The 26,468-nt window shown below is 40.4% G+C and overlaps 1 long non-coding RNA gene across 1 annotated transcript in view; it reads right to left on the reverse strand.

Annotated features, from left to right (window-relative positions):
- Positions 1-26,468, reverse strand: part of LOC131088357 (uncharacterized) — a 64,988-nt gene that overhangs the window by 4,811 nt on the left and 33,709 nt on the right. The window contains exon 8 of the long non-coding RNA XR_009115101.1: positions 9,179-9,262. This is a non-coding gene — a long non-coding RNA (uncharacterized LOC131088357). The remainder of the gene's footprint in view (positions 1-9,178; positions 9,263-26,468) is intronic.

Below are 26,468 nucleotides of genomic sequence, written 5' to 3' on the forward strand. Positions count from 1 at the left end.
GCAAGGCACAGACCCTTTGAAATGCCAAAAAAATATCCAATAATCAGATAAATAATACCCAGGGTTCTGCTGTGGAATTAAAATAGCTCCACCCTTCTCTGGGTGCTTTATTCCGCTCTTCTGGCACGTGGGAGCTTTCAGCTGCCTTGTGGAATTAGTCACAAATAAAAACTTCCCCCCCAAAAAGGAAAATTCAGGCTTTCCACGCACCAGGAACAAATGGAAAAGAGAACAAATATTATTTGAAAACTGTAAGTGCTGATAATTGTATATAAATATTTGTGAAGCATGCACAGAGCCAAGGAAATCGTCATCTATACAGAACTGATTGGAACAAATTGGTTTTCTAAAATTAACTTTTAAAGGACTTTCCATCGTGACCTTACAAAGTGTAGGGTTTTTCTGAAACATTCATTGGAATGGCGCTAGAAATTCAAATTGCATTATTGCAGAGACGGGGCAAAAAGAGAAGCCAGAAAAATAGGACAGAAAGACAAAAAAGACATAAAACTAAGCCAGAGGAAATAGCAAAATGCTATGGAATCCATAAAAATATGCAATGGATGTGTTCATTTCCTCCAATAGGAGGGGGTTTTTTTTGTTGTTTGGTGACATTCAGGGAAATTTAGCATTTTGCTATGTGAAAAAATAAAGCTTAAATTTTTGACTTGTTCCATATCTGGGCAATGGTACCATAAAAAGAAATTATCTCCATGGTGTCCCAGTTTAACTCATTTGCAGCAACCTGAGCTCCACCAGGTTTCATGAGGAGAGCACTAAAACGAGCAAAAACAGCAGAAACGTTTTGGAAACAAAAACAAACCCAGGTTTTATCATGCTCCACCATGACCCTGGGGCTGCGCTGGGACTCAGACAGAGCCAGGGCTCCCTAAGGTGGGGCACAGAGGAGCAAATATCCAGAAATCCCCATGGAAATTCTGAGGCTTTCAGTATTTTTTTCCTTAGAAGTCTAAAATGAGTTTAAAGTATTTTCTGCGTAGGAAAACTCTCCAAGCAGGAAAAACTTCACGTTTTGCAGGTCAGCCTTAAAACTGTGAGGAGCTCATGGAGGGAACAGGAGAAGATATCACAGCAGATCTGCACTAGCACCAACAGCACAAGGTAAAATGAAATCCCCTCACTCATAACTCCACCCTTTATGAAATCCTCCATGCCAAGGCCAAAAATACAATTAAACTCAGATTCCATCCCTTGCTTGTCTCCTGACTATTTAAACTTTAAAATTATTATTGTCTTTGTCTGTGAGAAAACAATCATCCACTCAAGCTGGCTATTTGCTGAAAACCTGTTGGTTTTTGTTTGCCCTGCCCTGAAATCAATGAAAGACTGCCAAGAATCACCAAAACACGTTTCTGTGAATGCTGGCATAAATTGAGATGAAATCCCTTTGTTTCAGGAATGTCCTGGATATAATAAAAGCATTTGTGCTACAATTGCAGTTCACAAGGACATAAATAATATCTCAGCCACAATTAACTGTTCACCTTTAACAGGTGAAAGGCACTGGCATAAAACCTGCCTTTCTGCCCCAGTTTTGTGTGTTAAACCATCCTGAAACCAGGGAGCAGAGCACAAAGTCCCCTCTCATCCCCCAGTGCCATAGATGATTATTGAGAACAGAATTCCAAACACTCCCTCATTTTTCACTCTGTGCACTGATACCAACAGAAACCCAAAGTGCTGATCAAAATACATTGTTGCTAACAAGGTACAATCTTCTTTGCCAAATTGGACTCCAAATATTAAAATGAAAAACTAGAGAGTCCGAAATAACCAAACATCCAAATATACCACTGTGATATGATTAATATTCCTTGTACAAAGTTATTTATTTAAATGTATTTATTTAAAATATTTAACCAGGAAATTACCATCAAGATTAAAAGAATTACACTTAGCCTACAGCAACAATATGCTAACGTTGCCAGCACTTAAAGGCTGATAATTTACATGAGGGACACATCTGAGCACAGCAGATATTAGCAAGGATGTGTGCTGGGGATGTTGGGAGGAGAATTCACCCAGTGTGATGGAGGTGGGTGAGGAGGACAGTTCATCTGCAGGAGCAAAGGCACTGATGGGGAATTCTCCAAACAGTGAAACTCACCAGAGACACTGGAAATGGGAGAGGCTTGAGGTCCCTTCCAGCCAAAATATTCTGGGATTCCATGAATGCAAATCCTTCTGGAGATTGAGTGCCAAATATCTCTGGAGGGGAAGGTGACACAGGGTGCAGCATCCTGAGTGGGCATGGGGGACTTCATCAATTCAACCTTGGAAAAAAAGGGGTAATCCTGCCTTGGAAAAAAAGGGGTAATCCCGCCTTGGAAAAAAGGGGGTAATCCCGCCTTGGAAAAAAGGGGGTAATCCCGCCTTGGAAAAGAAGGGGGTAATTCAGCCTTGGAAAAAGGGGTAATTCAGCCTTGGAAAAGGAGACAATTCAGCCTTGGAAAAGGGGACAATTCAGACTTGGAAAAGGGGACAATTCAGACTTGGAAAAGGGGACAATTCAGACTTGGGAAAAGGGGACAATTCAGCCTTGGGAACCCTTGGAAAGGAGGGGAATGGAATTCTGAGGGAGAGGGGGTTTGGAACTCTGTTCCCAGCGATCATCCACAGCACTGGGGGATGAGAGGGGACTGTCCACAGCGCTCCCTGGGTTCAGGGTGCTCTCACACACCAAGCTGGCAGGAGCTGTGGTGCCCTGGAAGGGCAGTGGAGCTCAGCCTCAGTGCTCAGGGCTGTTCCCTGCACAAACCCTTCACTGCCACGCTGGCTGAAAGGTGAATCCATCACCCTGTCCAGCTCCTGAGCGCTGCAAGGGTTTGCTTACTTCTCACTTTGAAGGAGATGAGGAAAATTCAGTGTAGGTGTCCTTACATCAAGAGAAAGAAAGTCAATAGCCTTTTGCTGAGGCACTGAGTTATTCCTTTCCAGACACATCTGCACTCGTCTGTCCCTGGCCTTGCTGACACCTCCTGAATCAGCCAGGAATTCCCTCCCCTTATCCACACACCGTCACTCTCTACCCTGGGCATGGCCTCCTTCCATTCTAGGGACTGGAGTACAGACTGTGCTATTAAACAAAACACAGTTTAAATAAAAACACGGAGAGGTTCTCATCACAGCCCCTCCATTCACCTCTGTCCTTAAACTAATATCCTGTTAACTATGACATTCTGCAATTTCATGTACACACTGTGTCCTCTGCAAGATGAAATGTGGGCTCTGCCATTGAATGCTGGTCAAAATCCTTCAGTGACAATTCCTGTGCATTGATATCAAAAGAGTGTCCACGCAGGGAAGCAAATATTTAAATTTAAACATTTTTTTCATCCAGAAACTTAATTACAATTATCTGTTTCCTAACAATTTCTATAACATTTTTATATTTTATGACTTATTTATATTTTATAACATATAACTTTTTTTCACCCAGCAATTTACCAAAGCTCAGTTCTGGCTCAGGAAATGCCTCAAGAACTGAAGGCTGGAGACTTGGAAAATGCTCACAGGGACCCCTCTGGCTGTGGCCCCCATGTTTTCACTGCTGTCCCTGTAGCAGTGTCCTCTACACAATAATATACAACACTACAGCCACAATAAATGGCCAAGTCTTTGGTAAGAAATAGTTCAGACTCAATTGTGTCTCCACAGGATTCATAATTTGAAATGGTGGTTTTTCCAAGTGGGAATTTTAGTCAAGGAGAAGAATGTGAAGGTTGCATGAGGCAGAGGAGAGGAAGGAATCCATTAATTTGTATTACCAAATGCAAGAATGTCATTTGTGGACAGCAGGTAATGAAGGACTCTGAAATCCTGTGAGCAAGAGAGTACTGATAATTGAAAAATTAAAAAACACAATTCCCCTGGGATATTCCCTAGAAACACTTCCATTTTCATAGAAGCAATAAATGAAAGAGGAACATAGATGTTCCTGCACCAAACACATTTTGCTGCCAGTCTCTAAGGTTTGCACTTGACTTTCCAGCCACCACCCAAGTTTTCAGTTCTCTGAGTGCAAGTGGGATTCTCAGAATGGAAAGGTGGAACCTGGACTCTTTCTGTGCTGTTTTCCTTTAAAAAAATCATTTCAGGAGCAGGTAATAAATTTGACTTATCTCACTATTGAGAAGACCTCTGCTCCATTAAAGTTAAGCCGTGGAAGTGCCATTTGGCAGAGTTTTTCATAACCTCAATTGTGCCCTGAGTCATCTCATCCCTCCCAGCCTGGGGCACGATGAGCACGCAACACAGCAGACAAATCCCAACTTAAACAGAGATAAATTATTAAATAGCATTTCTATAGGAGACCATTTTCTGAGAGTGCTTCCAAATGATATAAATCACTTATTCTAACAGCACTTTCCCCTCCTGCCAGTTCTGGTTCCTCTGCAGGTGTTCATATGGCCATAACACAATACTGCATTCAGATGGGTTCAAAAATCCCATTTTTCAGCTCCTACAACAGGTAACACTAATTATGAAAAGAATTGATTTGGCATCTACATTTAGCACATTTCTAAGCATAAAACTTAATTATCTTATCTGGGGATACTTGGCATTTATTAATAAATGCAATGCAATTTACAATCCATCACTCTGGACATGTTTCAGTCTACCTTTAAGAAAAATTTACCTATTTCAATCTTGTAAATTCTGCTTTATCTCCCAATGTCACCCAGCAGAATTGAGAGGGTAGTAAGAAATGGAGTAGGGAGCTCATAAGAACAAATTGGATTTCTAATTTAAAACTGGAATCAAACCCATTATTCAGTGCTATATTATTTTATTCTTTTGGAGAAGGGCAAAACCTTTCAGCTTCTAAGTTATATATAGTTTTCCACTTCCCCTCCCTACTGACAAATGGATTAGTTGAGGCAATTTCTCTCCATTAAAGGTTTTGCACCTGACACTGTAATGCAGCCACTGCTCAGTTACCCTTCAGGGGAGCCCTTTTTAATCCAAGGGAACAGAAGAATTTGCATTTGTCACTTCAGCTGGGCACAGCCCTCATTGCTCCCTTCCCTTGGCCCATCTGATCCTGCTCAGCCAAGGAAACAAAACATCCTTGGGGATTTTTTTGGTTAGTAAATGTTAATTTACAAATTTATGCAAAAAAAAAAATTACAAAGGCTTTTGAGGTAGAAATAAAAATGAAGAAAAAAAATTTACTTTGAGGACAAATTAAGGAAAATTCAAATTATATCATAATGACAGAGTAAGGGACATGAAATGTGGACAGCTAAGCAGGAAAGAGGAGCAATCCATTTACTTTGCCCCAAAAGATCTGACTACACCTTGTCCATTTTCTCCACAAAGAGACCCATCCAAAGATTCTCCAGATTCTTCCAAAGGGCAGGCCACGTTAAGAGCTGACAAATGCCTTTGTCTCTCACTGAAATCCAAACTCCAAACCCTCACTGCCCACAGAGCTGGCTCCTGGCTCTGTCTCCGCCAGGGGAATCTCATTCCACTTGACATGGGGGTTTATATTCAATAACCACGTCAAGTTTGAATTCTATCTTTGCATTAAATTTGATTTGGTGTGATATTTATTAAATCATTGGGTAAATTGCCCACACAGTACAATAAGCAGGATTATGCCCTTCATCCCTCAAACCAAACAGATTACAGCATTGATTTAGATGAAGTAATAAGGTGAACAAGTTTTGCACCCCCTGAAATGACTCGTGTGGGAGTGCAGTTATTGCAGGAGATGTCACTCCTATCCCACTCTGCTCTGTTGTTTACCAGTGCTACTGTGAGATATGTAAAAGCAGGTACAAAAGGCATTGTAGGAGAAAAAAAAATGCAAATCTGTTACAGTAATTTAGTCTACATGGCAGAAAGGAAATACACATTTAAAACACTTGAAGCTTCTCTGGTATGTGCAGGGAACTGGGACGGGAACAAGAAAATTTCTTAGGAGAAAATTGCACACTCAGTTATTTTCTAATCATATTAATAGCTCTCCTTTGTACCTATTGCAGCTTGAAGTGGTTTCTTTTAAAAGATCACAATCAGGATGGTGAATAAAGTTCAGCCGAGTTCATCACAATGTAGATAATAAATTTACAGCAGCAGTATTATCCTGATGCCAAACACATCGCGCTATTTAATGCCGAGTCGGAAAAGATCAAATTTTTTGACAATGAAGGCACAGGACAACCAAACGGCAGATAAAGGGCACAAACACTGTAATTATTCACTGTTGCATCACCAACTTTTGGTGAAGTGCATGGGAATTGCAGTCCTGGGCCGGGCTGAGATGTGCACAGACCTTCACAAGGCACAAAAATCCCTCAGAGCGGGATTAAAATCCCCAGCACCGGCTGGATCAGCCCCAGGAGATGCAGCCTCACATCCTGCCCCTGGCACGAGGGGGAAATGCACGATTGTGCCAGAGAGGAGCTTTGGAGAGATGAGCTAGCAGGACACAGATCCAGGGAGATGCTGGCACAAGCAGCACAGTTCTGGGGGTTAGAGACAGCTTTAAACACCCACAGGCCTAATTTTGAGCTCTGCCCTACTGAAAATGGTCCAAACCTTTACATCCCACCTCCCAGGAGGGGCCACTCTCTCCCTCTCACTGACACAAAGCAAATAGAAGCTACGTTTAGACCAAAACAAAAAATAAACCGCAGCAGTGGAATTTAAGCTCTGCACCCCATGAACTCCATGTTTAATTCTTTGCTACCAAGACTTGGATCTCTGAAAGCCCAAGGTGCAGCCTAAACCCTGCATTCTCATCCTCCTGTGTTGAGAATCTCAGCTACAAAATGGGTACAAGTCAGTGGAAGTCCTGGGTCAGGGAGACTTAATTCTATTAATTGGCAGCATCACAACTGAGCAAGAAGGGATTTCCAAGTGCTTTGAGTCAATGAACTTCTCTTCAGTCAATGAAACTTTGAATGCTGAACATGAGTAGTAGGAGTAATATTTTTTTAATATTATAATGTAAAATGGAAGTTACACCTTGGACTTCTGAAATGAGATTTGCAGCCTCAAGAAGAGCAAAACAGGAGAGTTCCAGTAAGTTATTAGTGATTAGATCTTTCATTAAAAGGCACTCCTAGCAGGGAACAATCCACGGAAATAGCCCAAAGGTCAGCCAGACCCTCTGTGCTGAGACACCCATATTGTGATGGGATAACTGCAGTCTTTCATTATGGAACATTCATCCAGCCTTTTCCAAACCTCTCCCAGTTTAAATTATCCCCATGTGAAAATAAAACCTTTTATAACAATAGCAATAAGCCACAAGTCTTGATAATGATGACAGTCAGACAGACAGCAAGCCATAAATACTGAAAACAGCAAAACATTTTAGGAACAACAGAGAAAACAAACAAGCCCCAAAGCCCAGATTTTTCCAGGAACTGACCCAGAATCTCCAGGCAATCAGCAGCAGCACAATGAACAGGATGGGTGATGAGCTGATGGTTGAAGATAACATTTCATTTATTCAAGCACTCTGCAGTGATGTTCCTTTCTCCCCATTTCCCTCAGGAACTGCCCAAGGCTGCTCTGATTTTGACCCCAGCCCTGTCACAAAACCCCTGGCACCTCATTTTAAGTAAATTGAGCAAAATGAAATATTACCACCAAACACTAATAGGTAGACACTAATAGATAACTCTACGAGTCAATTACAAAAGAAACACCTCCAAGGAAATTTCATCCATAAAGATTTCTGAGGAACAAATAAGATCATTTCCAAGTGATAAACTTCACCGTTGTTATATTCTTTTGCTAATTGCTTCTGCTTTCTTGTAAATTGTTTTGATTTTTCAATTTCAATTAGTAGCCTCAGCAAGGTGTGAACTCAGACAACCTTGCTATTCTGTTTTTCTGCTCCAACAAGAACATTTCCACATTTTTATTTTGAGAATGCTACTCAGATTAATTACTGGGTTATTTGTCTGGAAGGCTGATGGAAGTGATATTTTTTCCCCATATTGACACTGTGAAGTGGTGTAAGCCCATTGAAATGGAAGGAGTGGAGCCTATTTCTACCAGCTGAGAATCTATCTGTGGGAAGCAAAGCAAAATTTTCCCTCTGGGCTCTATCTTTATTGGTAACTCAAACTAGTATCTAAAATCTATACTGTGAGAGAAATATTCCCTAGGAATTTTTCATTGAAAAGATCTGCTCCTTCTGCTCAAAGATTCCTCTCCTTGTGCCCATCCCAGTTAATGCCAACAAACCACACTGAGCTCGATCAATCTCAGAAAATAAATGCAGCATATCTCGGCATTAATGGTATGGATCAATAAAAGAAGCACATTATAAATCCAAGAAGAATATAGAAATAAAGCTTAAATACCATTAAAATCCATAATGCCTTTCTTTTACAAGCCATTTATCAGGAACAGTGGGTGTTATAGCCCACATGTCAAATTCTACATGGGAAATTCTACAACACCGTGTGTGCAACTTCAGGAAATCAAAGAAAAAAACATAAGTTTAAACATCAACTAGAATTTGAATTATTTTAACTAGAATTTTAATTACCACTGTTTAATCTATGAAGATTTGTAAGCAAGTTAAATGGATTTGGAGAGGCAGAAATATTAACAACTCCTGAATTCTCCTACTGAAAGACATGACAACTGTGAGAGCAAATTCTCGACCTTTATCTTCAATGAACTGCCTTTAATGGTATCAGGTAATTTCAACTTTGATCAAAAAAAATCAAACTCCTGAGCTGACAAGAACAATTTTTAGCTGTAATAGTGACGAGGGAAGACCACAGCTCTTGTTTTTCAGATGAGTTAAACCACAACTGAGCGCAAGTTTTGTAGCAATCCAACTTCTCACCTTCCAGTTTTACACCAAATCCTTTCAACCCCCAAATGAACAGATTTCCACCTTCCTGTATAAATGCAGGAAAGCACAGTGCTCTGTACTGATCCCTCCTGAACCTTTTTTGATTTTGATATACTGATTTATATTCTAATACCCGCTGTCATACGGGGTTGGTCTCAGGTATTGAGTAGCAATTTCTGAAACACACTCAAAAGTGGCACCTCAAACAAGTAAACAATCCACTTTTCATACCCAGACGTATCATCCTGTAAACAAGAGAAGACACTTTCACCAAAACAATCTGCAATTTGCATCGAGAACACACAAGATCAGAAGGGCACTTACATGAGATTTTGCCGAGGCCAAGGCAAGAGAGAGCGAGTTCCTCCAGTCAAACTGCACTTCTTGATTTATCTAGAAACCTCTGGCCTGGAAGTTGAGGACAAGATGGAACAATTTTAGTTCTGATAGCATTCTTCCTGTGACCTGTGGCTTCAGCTAAGTAATTACAGTGGCCTTGGCAAATATGAGTTAAGCAGTGTTGCCATGCCAACACACATCCCTCTCCTTTCAAATGTTTTACTGCTCCAGACACTCTGGGCTTGGAACACACTTCCCACCAGGCAGACTCCTATGGGAGTCTATATTGGACTTCTATTATAGATTCCTATTCTATTAATTAATTAATTCCGTTTATAGACTAGAAATCTGTAATAGAAGAAGTCTAATATGGACTCCTATGGAATAGAAATCCATAATATTCTATTATAGATTTCTATTCTATAAATCTTCTATTTAGATCTTCTATTCTATAGATCTTCTATTATAGATTTCTATCTATGGAAGAAATTCTGACCTTAAAATTACGTTAAATGCTATGGGTTTCACTTCACAGGATCAGGTATAAGCATTAATCATCGATGTATTTTCACTTCTCATAAATTTTTTTCCTGAGGAAGAAGAGCATGAAGTAGCAGTCGTGATCAGCATTGCTGGTATTCAGCAATATAAAATATCCTTGTGTGCTGATATTCCAGCCGAAGAAAGGTCTTTCATTTTTCTGGCCAAAACATATCAATATTGCATAACTGATATTAAAGGAATTTGTACTCAGATATTTTTTTCCTGATGAAAACTGAAAAACATGTGGAGGTTTGAAATTCTGGATTAAATTTTGCCAGAGTTGCCTTGCAGCCAGTTTTAGGAATAAGAGAGAGGAAAACAGCAAGAGTTCAATACATGTAACCCAAACCTTGTGCAGCAAATCTGGATGTAATGTGGAATTCCACACCATAGAAGAGACATCAAGTTTTAGAGCATTTTAATATATGGAAAATGGACCAATGCAGAATTTACCACACCAAAGAGGAAAGTATCAATATCCTAACTGTCCCAGGGCACTATTGATTTTCTGTACCCTGTGCTGATGCCACAGGTGACGCTGTTGACATCAGGACCTAGATAAAGTGGCAGGTACTGGACTATTTTTACTTGTTTTGACTGCACACAATTTGCACAGTCATCATCACACCATTAATGATATTTTCAGAGTGTTAAGGCTTCAATTGAGATAATAATAAAATTTCAGTTTCAAGCATGAATTGTGCTTCCTTTTTTTATTCCATTACAGGATTCTGCCTGTGAAATTGATGGAGAATCCCTACAACACATTCCATAACTTGGATGCTACAAATTGATAGCACCAGCAAAGGCTATTGATTATTAAAAACCCTCTTAGATAAGCAGCAACTCCAAGCACATATTTTACACAGTATGCAGTATAATGTGAGCCTGATCTGCATTTTTAGTCCTTTCCTGTGTTTTATTTATTTATTTATAAAATACCAGCAGGATAGAATTACAGCAGCAAAACCAGCATGAGCTGTTGTTTTGGGAAAATGCTACTTCCTGCAGCTGCATTTGCAGTGCTTTTACCAGCACCACCAATCATGAAAGGACAACTTTGAAAACAGATTTTGCAGTCTAAAAATAGATCCTTCTGGATTAGTATTCACCTATACATGTAAATAAGTCAGTCTGATTTTCAGGCAGGCTTTAAGGGAAATGAGATTAACATAATATGAAAATAATTCAATTATTCACAAAAAGATACAATTATCGTACAATCAGTGCTGGGGAATCCAAATAAATCAGCATCTTCATATTTATATTTAAACAAAGAGATCCATCTGCCAATGATAGAAGATTCAAAGACAATTAATTTATTATAGAACAAAAGACATTGTTCTGACGATTTGAAAGTCAGGTACAAGGAAAGCAACAGAACTGATAATGACTCTAATGCACGCTTTGATTGCTGGAGGTGGGAACTGCACGAGGGAAGCCAAACAGAGCTAAGTGACAGGTTGTTCTACATGCTGGGGCCCGTGGGGAGCCAGGCTCGGGGCTGCTGGGAGTGTTTGATCTCAGGTGGGCTCTAAATTAACCCTTTCTGCATGGTGCAGGGCTCTGGCAGCTCTCAGCAGCCCTGTCCTGAGGAGATCTCTGCTTGAAACCACAGATTTCTGTCACTTGCAGGGAAAACAGCATCACTGTCCTCCACCCAGCTGCTGCTCACTAAACCTGATGCAATCTGATAGATTTCAGGCTGTCGACACTTTTGGGATATTCATCTGTGGACTAAACTGTGAGGGGTGGTTGCAGAAATACACACGGGTGCCAAAAACGCCAAAATCAACCAACCAAGCAACCAAGGAATCAATCAACCAACCAAGGAACCATTTCAACCAACCAAGGAACCATTTCAACCAACCAAGGAACCAACCAACTAAGCACCCACGGCACCATTCAACCAACTAACCAGAGAATTAACCAACTAACCAAGGAACCATTCAACCAACTAAACAACCAAGGAACCAACCAACCAACTAACCAAAGAATCAACCAACTCACCAGCCAGCCAAGGAACCATTCAACCAACTAACCAACCCACCCAGTCAAACCAATTTTTGGTGGAATAACCAGGTTAAAATGTAAACAGTTACAGGCTTTGGATTCATTAATTAGGTTTGATAACTGAATAAGACAATGTTTGTTCTCCAAGCCTATCCATAGACACTGAATATTTATCAATTATTGAAAGGCAGATGAAGACATCACAAGACTGACAGTTTGGGGTCTGGAAGCTTTACAGCCAGCCAAGTATGTAATGTACATTATTCCATTGTGAAGTGTGGCCAGTGCCATCTCCACATCACTGAACTGACTGGATTAACAACCCAACAATACCAACCCCCTTTGTTAGATGTGATTCTCACCACCTATGAAAACTGCACATCTACCAATCAAAACAGTAGATCAAGTTAAACCAATTAGCAAAAATAAATTAAGCTAGATTAGTCCATCATGAGTTTTTCTCTTAGCTTTCAGCAGTCACCAGTCACCAACAAAAAGTTAAAAACCTTTGCACATATTTTCAAGACCAGGGCCCACAAAAGCCATCTAGCAATCAGACAGGCCAAGTTTTTCCCTTCTTATTTTAAATTTGAAATGCTAATGTTAATTTTTAGTCCTATTTTCTTTATAATTTCAATCAAAGCTTAAAATATTTGTTGTACCAATAATAAAATAGAATTTATGTCGACTACTGTAGCTTTTCATGGTGTTCTTTAGAAAATATTTTGCATTCTTTGGTCTCCAAGAGTCTGATATTTCCAATGGCAATTTTCCTGACATCTCCGCGCTTCTTTGGGACTGATGTTTGCCCTGAATATTATTAAAACACTTATTAATAAATCCAAAACGCTGAACTAATTCCAGTTAGTGCAAGACAGATGAAAAGAGGCATTTTGCAGGCAACTGGGAGCCAACTCTGGGCACGCAGCTTTTTTCAGCCAGCTGAGCCTGACACCAGGGTATTCCACTGGATTCTCCTGAGAGAGAGAGACCCAGCTGTGCTTCTCCTGCTGCACATCCTGCCAGATGATCCAAGGGCCTGGCAATTCCAGGGAGACCGGAGCCTTCCCTTCTCCTTGACTGTGCAGGGCTAAAACGATGCCAAGCTTGTTCCAGCACAAGGTGTACCTTGTTACTGCTACTCGTTTATTATTAGGAAACAATTGAGAAGGAATTAGGAATCAGAAAATTCCCATGATTTTTTTTTTTTTTTTTGTTTTCTCTTCTTTCCTCTATTCTAAAGGGTGACTAGAAATGAAAAATAGGCAGGGAGTTCTACTGCCTTCACCACCACAGCACTGCTGAACAGAAGGAACAGACTCCATTCTTCCTCCCTAAACATTTTCTTATTAAACCCACCAGACACAAAGAACATAGAGTCTTTGGTTAGTACCCATCCAAATTTTCAGCCTTCACTTGCTGTCCTAAAAATAGGTGAGCTTGAGGCCATTCTTTCCAAAGGGTAAACTGATTTTATGCTCCTGTTTCACAGATAAACCGGAGGGGCAACAAATGTTCAGATAAAGTCAAATAAGGAAAAAAAAAATCCTGTCAAAGGAGGATTTGAAATGAAAAGAAATTAAATCAATCCAAACTTTCCATCAGAACCCAAATGAAAGAGCAGCTTTGGAGCACCTGTTTTAAAAGAAATCCCAGTTTGTTATCAAAGGTTGATCAAAGTGCTGTTGGTGGCAGAGTTTGCTGTCCCTCAGCCCACAGGGGATCCTGCAGGAGTGAGGGGAGCAGGCTCTGAGCTCACATTCACATTCCTGCACAGGCTGCCCTAGGTGGGATATTGATTTATGCTTTTCTTGGTGCCCTACACAGAGTTATTCCACCTGCAGGAATCTTTAGGGCTGCAGAAGAGACTGATAGCTCCCTGCCCCATTTTCCTAGGTGACTTATTCCCTTCTCTGCTTGGAGATTATTTAAATAGATTTTATACAAATGTAATTGCTGGCTCCAGATATAAAAACGCAGAAAAATCCACTTGAAATAACTCACAACTTCTTTAACTGGGTAGTGGAATATGCACCTAAAAATCCACTCTGCAGCTGGTTCAGAGAGGGGATTTGGACAAGGATTATGATAGACAGTGACTCTGTATCCCCCTGAGAGCTGGGCTTGGGTCTCTCACATCTTGGTGAGAGCTGCTGATCTCCCAGGGAAATTCTAATAATGCTGTGTCTAAAACAAGAAGCAGCTTTCTTAAATCTGCTTTTCTGAACAATTTCAGAAATTGTTCAGTGATTTTGGCCCAGATAGTTTTGAGGCAATGGAAAGTTAGACTCAAATTTGAAATGTTTCTTCTCAGTTTTAGAAAAAAAGACCTTTGAGTTAGTTTGTCAATCTAAAGAATCACATAAGATTATCATAAGGTTATCATAAAGATACAGAACTAGGCAATTTTTCCTAATTCCTTGGATTCTATTTGCAGCTGCATTCAGGCACCTGATTGGTTCCCTTTCTATCCTTACACCTCAGCCCTGACACCAAAGAATGTGTAAAAGGAAAAAACTGCTGGAAAAACAACCTAGTGATACCTATTAACAAACCAGGCAATTAAAACCAGATGGTTCAGCACCAAATTTTCATCAGAACCCAAGCACGTTCCAGAGGAAAAACAAAAATAAACAGCTGAATGTAAAACTGTGAAACATATGTTCCCATTAATATTAAAGTAGCACCACTGGTGTGTGTTTGTGTGTTTACATAAATACATGAGTGGGGTTTTTCTGATATCCTGGTTTTTATCTTGGTTATAGGAATGGACTTGCAGGCTACTCTGATGCTGTGAAGTCAAACATTCCCTTACCTGCTCTGGCTTTGGGAGCCATATGTTCTCATTTCCAGTCCACTGAGAGCCTCCAAGTTCCATATGCACGATGGAGACGTGAATTTACATTTCTAAATTGAGTAAGCACACACTTGTGCAATTTAAAGCTGCATATCAGAAGCCCGGAATTCCATTATTCAGAGCAGAACTGCAGGAGTTGCAGCCACGAAGGGAAGGTCTGGGCTCAGCCAGTGGCCACAGGTGGATGTGGGAGAGCTGCAGAGCCTCCAGCGTGTCTGTGGCCAGAATTGTGGAATTATGGTGTGCCTCCCAAGAGCCAGAGATCCAATGGCATCTGCAGCCAGCTATGGGCACTGAGAGGGGGTTTGCTTGTTCCAGGGAGATCTTTTGCTAAGATCATGATGTTTTCTCTCTCAATTCCCCTCAGCTCCATGCGAAAGCAAGATCCAACATATGCTGTGTGCATCTCCCATGCCTGCCTGCACACCCCTGCACGTCACTCCGAGTTATCCCAGAGCCTCCTGAGCACTGGGGGAGCAGAGCTTCACTGGGCTGGAAATTCATGCTTCAGCAAATGCATTGTCAATTTGGTGACCATCTGTAACTCGCAGGAGCCTTGTTTAGTGCTGTGGCCATGAATAAGGCAGGGTTTGGGTTTCAGAGCAGGACCAGGGATGGTCTGGAAGCCCTGCAGCTCATGGGTTCACAAAGCCCTGCAGCTCATGGGTTCACAAAGCCCGAGGATGAAGATCTGGATGCTGGATGAGATCTCTCACTTGAGGTGAGCACATCCCAACACAGCTCCCACACCATTCACACCTGCAGGTGAATATTGCACACCAGCACAAGGAGCAAGACAAAGCAAACCTCTAGGAGTTCCAGGATGAAGCATTAATTACCCTCATATTGCTCTGGAGAAAACCAAATTTTCAGTGGTGGTCAGTAACAGCCAGAGACACAATTTGCCTGGGTTATTTCCTCTGAGTGCAGATGAAATGTGCCTGAGCAATATACACCACAAACAATTAACTATGCATAAGGAATGTCAGCCTTACAAGTAAAACTTTCAAAGAGCAGTTAGGGATGAGTGAAAATGGTGTTTTTCAGTTGAAAAGCATTTCCAGCATTATTTATAGATTTTCTATCCAGCATTCAGGACCTGGACACCCCTGAGCAGCCACCACTGCTGGTGGTTTACAGCAAACACAGAATCCCAGGCAAGCATGACCACCTTATCAGGGCCGAGTTAGGAACTGAATTGTTGGCCATGGTTTCCTTTATTAGCAGCAACAGCCACTCTCACTGTCTCATTGGAACAGAATTTACAAGGAGGCAAAGAGATGCAGTTCACCTAAGCCCTTCCTAGAACAGCTCCAGAAGAGTTTTCTTCCTTTCTGTTTTCTCTAATCCCCGATGAGGAGACGGTGCAATATCAGTGAATTGCATTCATTATTCACCTGTCATCCTGATAAATGATTTTCCAATAGGGGAACCCATCTAATACATCTTTACTACAGTGAATTAGGGAAACCCAGAACAAAGCAGTGTCTCCTTGGCTGCATTTGCATAACCCGGGGAAATATCTGCCCCTAAATCATTTCTGTTCCCTTTCTTGTTTGTTTTCTTACAGCAGGATTTGAACACTGGCATTTGAGAGGGATGCTAATGCATTCCCAGGGGATTAAAATAAAGCTACAGTAAATAGAGTTACCTCTCAGTCACCTCTCTAATGCTTACATCTGTGTGCAGACAGGACCTGAATGGGAATCATTCCCCTCCTCCTCCACAGGTCACTCTGATTTTGGAGGGTTTGCACTGATCTCACTGCAGAGGTCCTGGTGAAACACAAAACAAACCTAGAGAACAGTCCCCAATGGTTGTTTTGCCTGTTGTCAAACAACAGTGGACTGCTCAGAGTTCCTCAATGGGACAAAACATTCTGCTCTAAAAACTAAACTTAAAAAACATATTCCCAAAAACACAATATTCCCAAAAACACAATATTCCCAAAAACACAATATTCCCAAAAACACAATATTCCCAAAAACACAATACTGCAAACTCTGCTCCTGTTCCCTGAGAGGAGGCTCCTTTTGGTTTCAGGTTTCCTAGCATTGGTTGTCTCAGAAAAGGACACCACTCTCAGAGTGCTCCTATCAGTGCTCATGCCCTAAGCACAGGCACAGAAAATTCCACGTTCAGAGGGGTGGAGGGACAGTGGAACACTTGCAAGGAAATTCAAGGAAATGTTTATTTTGTAACCTGTTTAGCTGAGTTGGAAGCAGAGCTCTGTGTCTGGATCAGTGCCATGCTACCCAAATTTACAGCATTTATACATATCTAAATTATATAATTGCTTTTAGCTGTTTTGCAGCAAGCTGCTTAGAAACTTGGAAATTTTGGCTGTTATTTGTTGCAGCAGGGCAATCTTATAAACCTCATCAGCCTGTAGATAGTATCATGTGAAAATTTGCCCTATCTTCTGCTATTTGTACAGCATTTTAAAACTTTTTATTCAAACAGACCTATTTTACTGGAGCAGGCTTAAAACTTCCTTAATCAGGTTTAAAACTTTCTTAATCAGGTTTTCTAACCTTATTTTTAATTTTTTCAAACTTTAAAGTGCTTAGGCTCAGTCACATTTATTCAGTCAGGAGCCTGGTCTGGCTAACCACTTACCAGAAAATATTTTATCCACAAACAAGTCATTTGTTAGATCCTAAACTGGACTTAAGCAGTTTTCTTTCCTGTTGTGGAGACCCGCACTGTGATATTGAGTTCTGCCTGAAAGATCGGGAAATTAATTTTAAATTATTTTCACACTCCCTGGATTTAAAAAATTTCAATCAGCCTGGCATTAGGCTCAAGTACAGCTAAATAGCCTGATAAATGTGACTTTTGCTGGTATTAGTGGATGGCAGAGGGCTCTGCAGCCTGCTCTGTCCTAAGCACTGTGATGCCACACACAATAGAGGCCTGACAAATATAAAATGCCACAAATTCATTTGATTTAGATGCAAACTTACATTTGTAAGTGTTGATATTTATCACAGAACTCCTCTATTCACTCAAGGGACATTTATTCACTGTTTCTTCAGGGTGTACAGGAGGTCCAGCTCCCTCTATTCAAGTGGAAAACTCCATTAAAATGAAAAAAACCCTGTGAATTGTAGAAGGTACAAATCTGGTTCAGCAGTTGTTGAAATTAAGCAAATACTTGGCTTTAAAGCTGTCCTCAGGTTTGTCAGTGTAATTACACAGCCCACAGCTGGGCCAGGTGCACATATTAACATATATGTGAGCAGTTTAACATATATGTGAGCATTTGCATAAGGAAATTCGGCTGTGGCACAAAGTCCAGGCAGATTTTTAAGTGCTAACAAGAAACCTGAATTTAAAATCTCTGGATTTTATTACAAGGCTGCCTTGGTGCTGCTGAGCTACATTTCTGAATGGACACTTCCATAAGCAGTGGAAATGCTATTTTCTCTAGTTTATCCCTTACTGTTGCCACTGATTTCTGTATATTCTTACATTTCTTAGTCACCTTTCTTTTTTTTTTTAACAATAAATTGCCACGGGTATGCAGAAATAAAAAAAAAATCTCAGTAAATTAATAGAACCATCAATCTTTACATATAAACATGTGTGCACATATACACACACATATCAGTTTGTGAACATCCCAGAAAAATTGGTGAACTGTTATAAGAAACAGCAGAAACCTTAATGGAGTTCTATACTAATAATGAGCATTAGTAGTGCTACTTAAGTAATCAGAGAATTAACAGTGCTGTGCAAACTACAGCAGTATAACATTTATATTGCTGAACAGGAATTGTAACGTGTTGGGAGGATGCTGAGGGAAGGGAACAAACCTGATTTAGTTCTGCTTCAGCTACAAGACCACAGTCTACAGCAATTAATAAAAAAAATTCCTGTACAGTTCTATTTTTAAAATATTACATCAATGCTGTTATTTCTACTGACACTGAGAAATCCTTGTGCAAATGAAAAAAGCATTTCAAACAATTTCTCCTCCCCAACCCTTGTTTATAAAATGCAAGAGAAACAACTGAAAGGGAAGAAGAGAAAGCAGATGAATCTTTCTACATCAGAATTTAAAACTGAACTTGTAGGGTTGTGCCACACAAACCATTTCCAGCAGCACTCCATCAATGTGATAAATGCTGCCATCCCATCACACACGGCTTTGACACTCACAAAAATCAGTTCTGAGCCCCCCTCTCTGGGAAGGTGAGCTTGGTGTGAGAGCAGAGGAAAATCAAAGCTACAGAACAGCTCATTCCTGTACCAGAATTAGCATTTCTTCCTGGCATTGGCAGCACTGCTGAGACTTGTAAATTATTCAGCATCTACAATCAGCATGCCAAATTTCAGTGGAAACCTTGGTGCTTTTGTAAGTAAATTCTTATCTTACCTGATGGTGTTTGATGTGTGACTGACTGAGGTGCTTCACAAAGGCATCTCTGCAGCTTGATTGGGAACTGCACTTGTGCTTCCTCAAGGAAAAATTAGCTACTTGCATTTGAAATTCATGTCATAAATTCCTCAGTATTCAGGTTTACCATCTCTCTTATAGCCTCATTCTATCTCTGGAATCTTGGGCTTTGATGAAGACAGGACAAACTGCAAGGATACAAGCAGATCTGAAAGGACCATCCATTTATTAACTTTAATAAAAGTTATCTTGATCCACAAGGCTCAGACATTTAATTAAAGTAAATGGAAAAGATGCAGTAAAAAAATCTGAATAAAGTTTTAATATTAGATCAGCCTAAGGAAATTCAAGAGAAAACAGAGGGGACTGATAAAATACCTGATGGATGGGGAAGGATATGATAGTTCAAGGAGAGGGGATGTCGTGCAGGATTGTCCCAGCTGGAGTGAAGGCAGAGCCCACATCTGCTGGATGACTCATTTGCATCATTTGCTGCCTGGAATGCTGCAGAACGCTCCAGAAAAGCCTGAGATAAATTATTGAAGGGCTGGAGATGCTGCTCACACCTTCCCTGCTCTGACTCTGGGTTTGCACTCGTCCATCTCCCACCAGTTCAAACCAGCAGCTCAGGAAGGAGGGCCAGTGCTGGGCTAGCAGTGATGCCTTAGGATTGGAGCTTCTATAATTTTAATTTATTTGTGATCCTGCAGCTCTTTAGTGTGCAGCTCTAAGCTTCATGAACAGTGTGAGCTGCTGCTTCCCCATTCAAACACAACCATTCCTCTCCAGGCTGGGCACCAAGGACACCTCACTGCCTCGGGCCCTGAGATGGGAACAAAAGGGAGCTGGGGGAGCCAACTTGGGGTAAATTACCTTCATTATCATGGGGTAAATTACTTCATTCGCTGAAGCTGTAATTGGAAAATTAACCCTCAATATGCCCAAACTTAAACTGTGCAAACCCATGACCCATGGTCCATGTTTGGGTGTAGGCCCTGGGGGGCTTTGTCTGCCCTAAATGCACCTGAAGACCCTTCAATAACCACAACTGCTTTTAAATCTCTTAATTCCATCTGGCCTCTGGTTTTGGGCAGCCCCGAAAGTTCCTGCAGGCTGCAGCTCCCAGCCTGGAGCTGGAATAAAGGAGTTCCAGGATTTGTTACCCCTTGAGCACAAATTGGACACAGGTGGCTCCAAAGCACTGAGAATTGTCACTCTCCCCCCTGCAAGCCTGGCTGTTATTCCACTGAGACGTTCTCATTGTTGTGATGGGCTTGTCAAGCCTTCACATTCCTAATTTCTCAGTTTTGATGACTAGATCTTTGCTATAATACTAAGAACAGTGCAGGAAGTGAGTGAAGGACTGACAGTCTTTCATTTTTTGAGACACAAAATAAGTCTTTCCTGTCTACAAGTCAATCCTGTTTTATTCTTAGCTTCTCTGGAGCACACTTCCTCAGAAATGAACTAAACTCTTTTGTCAAAGCCATAAATACTGTAGCAACACTGTTCAAACCCTTCCTTCTAGGCTTGTGCTAGCAGATTGCAGTTTGCCTGGTAGCATTAAAGTACTAAAAGATTTTGTTTAAAAAGTTGCCATCGACTAAAAAAAAAAAATTAAAAACCTATAATTTAAATGACATCGAATCCCTGATATTCTCCTGAGGCAATTAATAATCCAAACATAAGCAACAGCTGCCATGTAACATTTTTAGTCAACATCAAGTGAGATTAAGATGATATTTCTTAAAACAGTGAAATAGAAAATTACATTTTACATTGGAGCTTGATTGATGATAAAGAAGAAATATTTTATATTCCTTGCACAAAACAGGCTGAAACACAAATATTAATACTATCTAAGACTTCAGTGTGGCTAAATAATTCATAGAAGTTAATTGAATTTTGTTGGTTGGAAAGGGGCTGAGATTGATTCAGCAGCGAGACAGATGAGATAATCCCCTCAGCCTCTGGTATAAGTGAGGATTGCCCTTTCCTGGGACCTCCCCCAGTTTGTTCCCCATTACCCAGGGATCAGCAAACGCTCCTGGGGACTCCCCACATCTGCTGCTCCTCAATTCCCTCAGGGCACCACAGGGGAGGGGAAAGTCAGCGCCAATTGCCGTGGTTAATTTGTAAATAATTAGTGATAGGCACTTATTCCCAGGTAAATATTTCCCTGACCCCTCCAACCACCAAGAGCTGTTCAAAATTTTCCTTATGTTTTGCATACTCCAGTTATTTTACATTGTTCACTTGCATATTAATCTACAATTCGCTTTACCTTGCAATACAGCATTGCAGAAATGCAAAGACAAATGCATGCAAATTTAAAAAAAATCTGATGAACAGATCAAATAATGCTCAGTGAGCTGAGAGAAATCAAAACTCCCCCCAGTCTAAAAACCAAAGAAGAAAGAAAATTTGTGTCGCTGATGTGAAGAATTTACCCCAGTGCTGGTGTCAGTACCTCCCACCACTCAGATAATGACAGAGAGGCACAAAAGCAACTGAACAGAACTTCCATGCACAATTTCAATGCTATTGATTAAATAAAAACTCTGATTTGCAGGAAGAAACTGTAGCAGCGAGAGTTGTTGAGGAAGAACAGAAAATTACAGTCTGGAAACCATGATTATTTAAACTATCTCATCTACAGATTAAGGAAATTTATTTTGGTCCTCTCCTGCCTAAATCCCCAGTCCAAATCCTAAACTTTGTCACTCATTCACTTGGTGAAATACTGCAGCCTGGTGAGCACTCTAAACCCAGCATATTAAAAAGGTCAAAATGATATTCAATGTGGGGCTTTGCAAAATGAAAAGAGAGTCTTTCCAAGCAGTGCCTGGGCTGAGCTCCCAGAGCAAGGCAGAGGAATTCCAGGTTTGCATTCAGCAGGAGTGCTGGCACCACAGCTTGTAAATAAATTTGGTGACAAGTCATAAGTATTATATTTAATATATTATATAAATAGTATATATATGTATAATATGCATTGTATAGAACATATGTTATATACTATATAATATATTTTATGGTGACAAGTATTATATTTATTATATAATTGTGTATATATATGTATAATATGCATTGTATATGTTATATAGTATATAACATATGTTCTATATTATGGTGACAAGTCATAAGTATTATATTTAATATATTATATAATAGTATATATATGTATAATATGCATTGTATAGAACATATGTTATATACTACATAATATATATTATGCAATATATATTATATAATGTAATTTTTTGTATATCACATAATGAATATAATATTACATATATTATATATAATATTATAAATATTAATTCATAGCAGAAAAATTACAAAATAAATATTATTAAATAGATATTAATAGATAGAATATTAATTAATATCAGTAAAGATTTTAAAAGCAACACAGAGACCACAGTGAGAAACATCAATTCTCTTTCTGTGGCTATGGTCAAGAGGAAAACAGGAGAGCATTAAAGGGCTGTGCTGGGATCCCCTGGTCACTGGAGGCTACTCAGGGTGGAACAGAGCTCCAGCCCCATCACTCAGGCAGAATCCCCAGGCCATCCCCCTGCCCAGGAGTGGGTTATTTGGTTATTTTGGGTTATAACCAGCCCTTCTCCATCACTCAGGCACACAAACACAGACATGCATCCTTTAGCTTGGCACAGGTTGCTGATCACTGATTTTGAGTCTGCTCCTGCAGCTCTGAGCCAGCAGCAGCACAGCAGGGCAGCCTCAGGAGTGCCACTTACAGATATTCTCAGCAAAGCAGCACAGCCTGCTTTTCCTCACCCAAAACTTCTGAAATATGAACACATTGAACCTAACATGTTTATTCTATCATCTGTTTAAAAGGCTCCTGCAAGGACAGGAGAACAAATTTAATGGTACAAGGATGGAAGTTGACAGAGTGACAGGGACTCTGCTAATTCACCTGGGAGACTTCTCCATTTCAAAAACTATGGCCAGAATCAAGCAATTAATATATAGCCATTATATAATATTATACCACCAATTACAATTATATATTATATACTGTAATTAACACATCATATATATTATATATGATAATACATATAATTAATTATACAGATATAATTAATATACATCTGATTACATGTTCTTGCCATGGAAGAGTTAAATCTTATTAGATCTGTGTCTCACTCATCCTCTCCTTTTAAATCACAGTAGAGCAACTACACAAAACAAAGACTTCAGGCTGTTTCCAAGGTGATAAATCAAGAGGCAATATCACATGTGGCAATAAGTTCACATTGCAGTTATTCAAGCATTAAAATCTTCTTTGCTAGAGGATCTGCAAACCCCTTCCTTCTCATGCCCTCCCCACACCTTTGCATTTTTTTTTCCAAATGAAGGATTACGCAAGGTAAGAAAACACAGGTAGGTATTTGTACTGGCAAGAGTAGCAGAGGCACCTAAATGCAAGACAAACCCATTTTTTAAACTCAAGTAATTTTTATACTGTTTTTTTTTTTTTTTTTTCCTTTTCTGGCTGCTTATGTCCTGAGCAATTGCTTTTATGAGCACAAAATGCTGTTTTTAGTGGAAGTCTGGAGGGGTCTGCACAAGAACATTAAGCAGGGTTGTGACCCAAGAGACTGAAGCTTTGATCCAGTAATGAGATCATCAGAAACACTCCCAGCAGTGCTGCAGATGTGCTGCACAATAAAACAGAACTAACTACAGCATCAAGAAACGCAGACCTAGAACAGCCACACACACCAAGTGGCTGGGGAACAGAAGGGTGAGGAAATAAAGGCTGCAAAATGACTTTCACTCCAAGGACTAAATGATTATTGCAATTTCAACTCCAAAAATACAAACTGCACCAGTCATTTGCATTACAAATATTATCTTGATATCTAAGCAGTACAAAACACAGATTAGAAGGAAAAATGGAGCTTTCAAAATCCAGGAAGATTAGATGGGATCCAATCACCAATGAATTATATCACGGGGGAAATAGAGGTATAGCTTTTACCAGAGAACATATTAGTTTCAGTCTTAGTTAAGAAAGGCATCAGGCAGCAGGTGAATTGTGCTACACTTGTTGTTTCCACGGTAGGAGGAATTTCAGGCTCTAAATTGTCTGAAGGATGGAGGAAGGGCTGTCAATAGAGTTTCCACTGGGACAGTGGGACTGCATTTACTGCATTTACCTGTGCAACAATTCCTCAGTGACAGCTCCTGGGCCCAGCAGCAGTTGGGGATCACTTATTGAACCCTGATTATCCCAAACTGCACCTCTGGAGATGCTCCTCCTCTGTGTCACCTCATCAGTTATCACTTATAACAAGTGTTACTCCTCTTTAAATGCTCAGCATGGACAGAGACAAATTCTGACATGAGCATAATGAGGTCTAATATCTCCATAAAGGGCAGGAGTCAATAACTGCCATGAGCCATGTGCTGTATGCAGCCAGTCCTTTCAAACTCCCAGGGAGACACAGTCAGGGTATTAAGGGGCTCAGAGGAGTGTTTAAATTAAAATACACAAGTGAAACAGAGTAATTGAGGTTGCTTTGAAGCCGGGATCTGAATATTGTTTTCTGCCAATTGCTAGTCAGCAGTTCTGCTTCTGATTTTATCTGAAAACTATAAAGAAAGATTTCCGTGCTCAGTTGCTCAGAGCTGCTCCCCCTGCACTGTGTGCCAGACAAGCCTTGTCAGACAGAGCTGTGTTTTACTGGTGTACAGCATCATCTGCTTTATCCTCAGCCCAGATCTTTAAAGCCACTTTAATTAGTGCACTTTAAGGAAGATTCATCTGTTCTAAAATTGATACCTGAGCTGCTTGCCTCACAGGCTGTCCATAATTATTGAGGCTTGTTTGAAGAGCTGTAACTTCTGTTTCCTACTGTCTGAATTCAAAAGAATAAATGGCTGTGTTAGAAACACTAATATTTATGAACACAGAAGTTTGACGCACATAATAAAAGGTAGCATTGTATGAAATACAAGAAGTTAATGCAGATTGCTTCTCTTTAGGGGTGAAAGAAATAAGGAAGTCCCATTCAGACATACATTCAGCAATACCCCAGAAATGTTCAGTGTGATGTGTCTCTGCTGCTCTGCACAGTAAAAGATCACTCACCAAGCACAGGAAAGGGAATAATGAGATGGGGCCTGGCCACAAACTGTCCCTAAAGCAGCTTGGACTGTGTCCAGCACCCAGGCTGGAACAGCTCCAGCCCTGAAATCCAGAGCACTTCACAGAGAAATGGATCCAATTAGCAAATAATGCTTCTTTTCCTCATTTTCCAGCTCTTGTCTGGAGAACCCAGCCAGGAGCTGCTGCAGCAGAAGCTGTGCAGGGACAGGAGCACCCAGCACAGAGCCAGCCTGGGCAGCCCAGGGACACACAAAGCTCCCAAGTCATCCTTTCCCAAAAGCTGACATCAGTAACACCAGGTGAGGGGTTTGCAAACCAGAATTAAAGGCTGGTAATCTGCTAGCACCCACGTTCATCCCAGATCCCTGCACACAGCAGTAAATGGACGTGGAAACCTTTGTTAGAAATGATTACAGCCAGCACCTCAAGGGGAGGCAATGAGAAAAAATGATGTATGGCTGCAAGTCCTGTTTAACTCACTAGGTGTGTGATCAGACCCCTCTTGCCTGGCATGTCCAGCTCCTAGATTTAATTCTTCCTGTAAAAACATTTCAGTTTGGCCCTTCTCCCTCCCAGGAAACTCTCAAACCACCTCTTTGGTGTCTCCAGTCTAGGAAGCGGAGGAGGAGCTGAAAGCCACCAGAAATCTTTTCTCCAGCATGACTATTTTAGCCATGGAACCAGCACATCATTTATTCATTTTGTCCTTTTAAGCATTTTGCACAAAACCAAACAGCTCAGCCAAAGGCACTGAAATATTTGCTTCACTACACATGTACAGGAAACTTCCTTGTCCAAAATTTCCTTCTCATTCAACAGAACTGTCTGGAATCCATAAACACAAATGGAGAGAGAGATACAGAAGTGTTCAGCACCACCTGTAATTGGAGTTTGATTTCAGCTTTAATGTTCAAGTCATGTAGGTGTCTGCCTTCAGCAGTCAGAGTCTAAAGCTTTTATCAAGATAACCAACTCGTGAGTTTTGCACTGTGACATCTGAGGAAAACATTATGTCTCATACTTCCTGGAAGAAAAATGATTTCCATTAAGTCAGGTGTACAATAGTTATAAAAGCACAGTCTAATACTGTTAAAGAAATACTTTGACATCCTGCTGATAAGATCATTCTACCCTTGCAGAATGTCAACAGCTAATCATATTCTTTATCTGCACAGATATTATACTGAGAAATTGACTTTGCCATCTGGCTCTCCAGAATTTTTATCAGGCCTTTTTAATTAGGTTCAAATCATTGATTTCCATTGTTCCCCTGCTCCTGTGTTTTTCAGGCTGAATCCATTTGCAGTGCACTGCA

This window comes from Melospiza georgiana, chromosome 12, assembly GCF_028018845.1.
Source record: "Melospiza georgiana isolate bMelGeo1 chromosome 12, bMelGeo1.pri, whole genome shotgun sequence".
NCBI classification, from domain to species: domain Eukaryota; kingdom Metazoa; phylum Chordata; class Aves; order Passeriformes; family Passerellidae; genus Melospiza; species Melospiza georgiana.